The sequence below is a fragment of the Austrofundulus limnaeus genome, unplaced genomic scaffold (genome assembly GCF_001266775.1).
Source record: "Austrofundulus limnaeus strain Quisiro unplaced genomic scaffold, Austrofundulus_limnaeus-1.0 Scaffold169, whole genome shotgun sequence".
Lineage (NCBI taxonomy): Eukaryota > Metazoa > Chordata > Actinopteri > Cyprinodontiformes > Rivulidae > Austrofundulus > Austrofundulus limnaeus.
The window spans coordinates 282,919-288,963 of record NW_013952571.1 but is presented as its reverse complement, the minus strand read 5'-3'; the positions used below and the strand labels follow the sequence as shown (position 1 = coordinate 288,963).

General features: G+C 40.3%; 1 protein-coding gene across 5 annotated transcripts in view; it reads right to left on the bottom strand.

The window, feature by feature from the left end:
- The window catches only part of ank2b (ankyrin 2b, neuronal), a gene marked incomplete in the record, with an annotated part of 125,750 nt that overhangs the window by 9,896 nt on the left and 109,809 nt on the right, over positions 1–6,045 (bottom strand).

The following is a 6,045-nucleotide window of genomic DNA, read 5'->3' as shown; positions in this document are numbered from 1 at the left end:
GTAAATATGAAGGCCAAATTAAAATGAGGTAAAGTTCTCCTTTTTTAAATTAACTGGTGTATTTTAAGTGTATTTATTTATTCATTCATTTATTGGTCCATTTATATATTTCTGCTTTTATTTTGAAGTATGTCAGTTTTGGTCCTCCATATAAAAAGCTTCAAAAAGTGAAAGCAAATAAGAAGTCAGGGTCATAATTTTAAACWACAGCAAGCAAAAATCAAACACTGCAAACATCAGCAGATTGTAAACAACCAGTGTGTCAAAGTAAAYGAATCACAAAACAAGAAGGGTTTCAGTTCAGATGTTTCCACTTTTGCCTTCAAAGATTAGRCCCTCATGCACACGCAACATTCAGCCTCCTTTATCCAGTAAGAGTGCCTTAAAATTGGAATCTCCCAGATCTGTAATGCAGCGTCACAGCAGCCAGCCTGAAACCAGGTAGTTCAGCAGCCCATGCACAACCTCTTACCCTTCCAAAAGAGTCATCATCGTCACAGTACCCTGCCTGATCTCTAGAGGGAAGCTCCTCACATGTGTGGACGCCCCCCTCCTGTGAAGCTTCTGAGTCATAAGCAAAGTCACCGAGACTTTCACTCCCAGAGGAGAGTCGACTGTGAAATCCAGCTTGAAGAAAAGATTGAGCTGCGAACCCATGGCTCCTTTTCAGGGTGCTCACATCAGGGGTTGTAGGTTTGGGAGAAGGAGGTTCAAAGATCTGATAATCAACCAGGTGCTCTGGCTCCTCCACATCGTCTGGTTCAGAAAAGTCTTGTCTGCAATCAAAGAACTCTGGGTCTGAATCAGTGAGTTCTGGAGATTTAGAGACTTTACTGGGTTCCTTTAGTTGGATGTTTGGATCTTGCATTTCAAATTCTAAGGCTGTTCTCTCAAAATCTGAGAGGACTCTCTTAAAGTCGGGAGAAAACTCAAAGTCCTCAACAGTTTGGGATCCTCGGTYATCTTGAGCTGCGGGCTGCGCTGAGCTGGACTCACTGAACACTGGAGACACTGGACTCAAATCATCAGAGGCAGCTCCACTGCATTCAGAAACTCTCAGGGCTTGATCTCCTGAAAATATTGTCTCGTAGTCTGGAGGTGCCAGAAACTGATCTGACATTGGTGAAAGATGTTCACTGGACTGTGGTCCTTTAGGGGATCTGTCCCAGTCTGAGTACTCCTGAGGCAYGTCTGATTCTAAATATGAAGACTTTTCGAATGTGAGCAGAACTGGAGTCACGGTTCGATGAGTTCTGTATGAGCCCTGAGYAGGAAGCTGTATGGGAAGTGATGTAACCGGCTCATCATCAATGAACAGCCCCCCTACTATCCTGCCCCCCTGTGCTGGAGGAGCAGCAGGCATCRTGACATCATCACATGTTTCAGCTTCTGTGTTCTGTGCAGGAACCTGGAAGTAAAATGAYCTTTGTCATCACCAAATGAAACTGGAGAATTTGCATTTCCTGCAAAAAATGCAGCAGGAACGTTTAATGCTGTAAGATTTTTGCTGAACACCAAAAAAACTTAAACTAGTCTGAAAAAATGGCTAAAATATAGCTGAAATAGCTGAAACTATAGCACAAAGAACCAGAAAGTGCACGTTTGCTGAATAAAGCGGTAAGAAGCTGAAATCATCATAAAAAGGTGAATTTAGCTGGAAAAAAATCTCATTAGTTAAAAAGTAGCGAAAAACAGTAAACAGCTGAAATTAACAAAAAGCAGCTGAAAGAAGTTTTAATTGGCAGAAGAATGGAAGAAAAGGCCAAATGATAGCTAAAAAGCAGAAAAAATAAAATCAGCAAAATAGAAATTGAAATGAAGTAAAACTAGAACAAATAAGTAAACAAAAGCTAAACCAGAACAAAAGCTAAAATGTGCAGCAAAGACTTCTGACTATTTTGAAAGGTTTTAAGGATGTTGAAGACAACTCCATTCATTTCAATGAGGAAAAACATGTCTGAAAAAGCTATTTATTTGAAAAAGTATAAATTGTTGAAATACCAGAAGTCAGTCAGAATGTACTGAAGAAGCTGCACTTTTTGATGTAATAAAGCAGTGGTTCCCAACCTTTTAAGACTTGTGTACCCCCTGAGCCATTTTGTCATACCACTAGTACTCCTTCAGTCAAACAATGATGATTCTCCGGAACTACGAGTTGTACAACAACTGATTATTAAATGAAAATTATTTAACCCACTAGAACGTTTAATTCTCAGACATTTTTTTACCAACTCAAATTAGACATAAAGATAAAAACATTGGCTTGAAAGTGAATAAATATTTAAATAAATAAAACAGGTAATGGTAGGTGCAGAAAACAGCAGTGTYCAAAAATACATAGGATTTTCCAAAATACATCACAAACTCACCCAAATGAGCAAATTCCATGAGATTCCACTTTTTATACTGGATTCCATTTTGTGTTAATTCCGTGATTCTGACTGCAATTTAGGCATTGCGGAAATCACAGGGCCCTACAAATCTCAGTCCTATTTTTATTTATTTTATTTTACACACCTGGGAAATCTTTCCATGCACCCACTGCAATATGTTTGTGTACCCCTGGTTGGGAATTACTGCTTTAGACAGAGTATGGTCTGAAGGAACTGTTCAAGGTCCTGAAAGTAGTGTTTCAGGACTTTAGATCAGTGGTTCCCAACCTTTTTAGACTTGTGTACCTCCTGAGCCATTTTGTCATACCACTAGTACACCTTCAGTCGAATGTAATGATGATTCTCCAGAACTATAATGTACTACAACTCATTAAATTAAAATTATTTATTTACCCCCTTGAACGTTTAATTCCCAGGCATTTTTTCAACTCAAATTAGACATAAAGACAAAAACATTGGCTTGAAAGTTAATAAATAATTAAATAAATAAACCAGTTAATGGCAGGTGCAGAAAACAGCACCGTCCAAAATACATTGTATTGTCCAAAATTCACCAGAAACTCACCCAAATGAGCAAGTTTCGTGAGATTCTCCATTTTATACTGGATTCCTTTTTGTGTTAATTCTGTGATTCTATCTGTAATTTCCGCATTGCAGAAATCACAGGGCCCTACATATCTCAGTCCTATTTTTATTTTTATTTTTTTACACCTGGGAAATTTTTTCATGTACCCCCTGTAACATGCTCACGTACCCCAAGGGGTACATGTACCCCTGGTTGGGAATCGTGTTAATGGTTGAAAAAAGTCAAAAACTGTGGAACAAAAAACATGCTGAAAAATGTGTGAAAAAATGTTTTCAATTGTTGAAAAGAAAAGGTTCAAGGCAACTTTCTTGTCATTTAGCATGGTTAGCATCACTGCACAAACACCTTCCCATTTTAAACCAGCCAACATGTGGAGCCTCAACATGCAGATTTTGTAATAATCCATTGCCTGGCAAACAAATCACAGCTGGGGGAAAAGTTATTAATGGTGATTAAATGTAAAACATGACATTTTTACACACAGACGCATTCCAATTATTAGTTTTTGAGTCATCTCTTCAGACTGATGTATTTAGTGATTATTCAAGAGTCTTGTTACAAATCCACCCAACAACCAGTGAGTCTCTGCTAGTTTCTCATGCTGTCTTACCCCGGAGGAGGACGTCTCGCTCTGTAGTTTTCCAGGAGGAATGGGTTGGATCGTTTCTTCCTCTCTTTTTATATCTTTCCCAGATGATGGTGTTTGAGACAAGTCTTCCATAAATTCAACAGCTGGTACTCTTGAGCAACTTTCAGATTCAAACCCATAATTGTTCTGTCCTTCATWCATCCAGATATCTGACTGTGATTCTTGTGTCCAGCCCGGGTTAAAATGTTCACACTCCAACTTGTCCTCAGCAGATTGATTCAATAATGGGGRCACAGTCTTTGACTTTGTTTTGACTAATAAACCTGATGCATCAGGGTGAAAAGGTCCTGAGTCTAACCACTCACTGACATCACAACACTCACTTTCTRTTTCAACACTTTCAGGACTCGCAGGTCTTAGGCCATCATTAAACCAACATTCAACAGGTAAAGCCACAAACTCAGATTCTGATGACATTGATACAGGTGAAGAGGATTTATCAAATGGGGTGGGCTCCATGAAATAAGAAGACAGTATTCGCATAAACTCTGGTACAGGTGAGTCAGGCAAAATCCATCTGAACTCATTGATGGAGGACRTAGATTCAGGAGATGATGGCCTGCTAGTCTCATCAGCTGCTGAAAACATGATGAACTCATCTTCAGAATCCAGATCCAGAGATTCTGCTGAAGAGTAATAATGCTGTATAGTGGGGTACACCTCAAATGCTGGGCTAAAGTGAGGAATGGGGGAATCTGGAGAAAGTGACCTGCTCTGGTTGAACTCAGCTATTGGTTCTGGAGATGATGCTCTTCTGTCAGCTGCATACATGGCTGACTCCAATGACATAGGTCTGTACTCAAGCAGTGACTGCAATGATAAAGGCCTCTCACTCTCATCCTGATCCTCAGACAGAGCAGATTCTGGAGATGATGGCCTAAACTCCACCAAGTCTGACACCAAACACAAGTCCATATCATCTATATCTGAYAGTGGGGTTTCAGGGGAAGATGATGTTGATCTGAAAACCTTTTCACACTCTGGTAATGCCACACTAAACTCTGGTAAAGGAGAATCTGGTGAGAGTGGTCGAAACACACTCCCAGATGTGATGGATTCTGGTGATTCAGCTCTTGATTCATATTCATGATTTGAGCTGTCTGACTGGGGTAACAGAGTTCTGTCACTTACATCTTTGTCAAATGAAGCAAAATATACCGAATCATTTTCTATATCTGACAATTGTGACACTGGAGATGAACTGTAATTGTGTATGTCCACCCTCTCAGCAACATTCTGTGTGAACCAAGGCAGTGGTGAGTCTGGAGATAACCTTGTGTTTTGGTCAAGTGACTGAGTAGACTCTGGAGACTCTGATCTGATGTTTGTAAGTGACATGGTTTGGCATTCTAGTATGGAGTCATCTGAGKGTGTTCTGTCATGTAGGTTCACTGACTCATTAGAATCTGTCCTATTACCAAATCCCATAGATATCAGAAGCTCCTCTAAAGCATATTCAACATCAGATTCAACAGACTCAGGAGATGGTGACCTATAACCAGCATTAATAATGACACGTTTGCAYGCTGCTGGTGTGTAGTCAGGTACTGGTGAGTCTGGAGACAAAGCTTGGTGTTCATCTCCAGATGCTGAGCCTGGTGAAGAGGGTCTGTTGTCATAAGAAAATGCTCCTAGACTTAAAACAATGTATTCAACCTCAGAGCATGTTGAATCAGGAGACAMTGASCTGCGTCCAAAAGYAGTTTCATGTAATTCAAACACAGGTTGAGCAAAGTCAGGGACAGGGGAATCAGGTGAAAGTCGGACTAATCGTACTGATTCTGGAGAAGAAGGTCTGCTTTTAGTAAATGTTATGAATGGTAGGTCTGTTTCTAAATCTGAAAACACAGATTCAGGTGACGTGGACCTCAGATCCATGTGAGGCATRATAGACTCATGTAATGTAAAATTAGGAATGGGTGAATCTGGTGAAAGAAATGGAAAATCTCCATCAGCTATTACTGAACAAGGGGAAACTGCTCTGTCTTCAAAAAGCCAAGGTATGCACAAATCTGTGTCTGAATCTCCTCCTGAAAACATTGACTCAGGAGATGTGGATCTGTTTTCTGTCCCTGAAATGTTGGATAAATAGATGGAATACTGAGGTACTGGAGAATCAGGAGACAAACCTCGGACTTCAGAATCAGAAAGCTCTGATCCCGCTCTGTCCTCACAATCATACATTGGTGAAATCAAAGGGGCATATTCTTCTTCTGAAGCCTCTGATTCAGGTGATGACAACCTCGAGACAAAGTGTGACACAGAGGACTCTTGTTGTGTTTGTGTGAATGCAGGAATTGGAGAGTCAGGGGAACATGGTCTACGTTCATCATTGGATGCAGCTGAACCAGGAGATGTTGCTCTGTCTTCAAAAAGCCAAGTCGTACACAAATCTGTGTCTGAATCTCCTCCTGAAA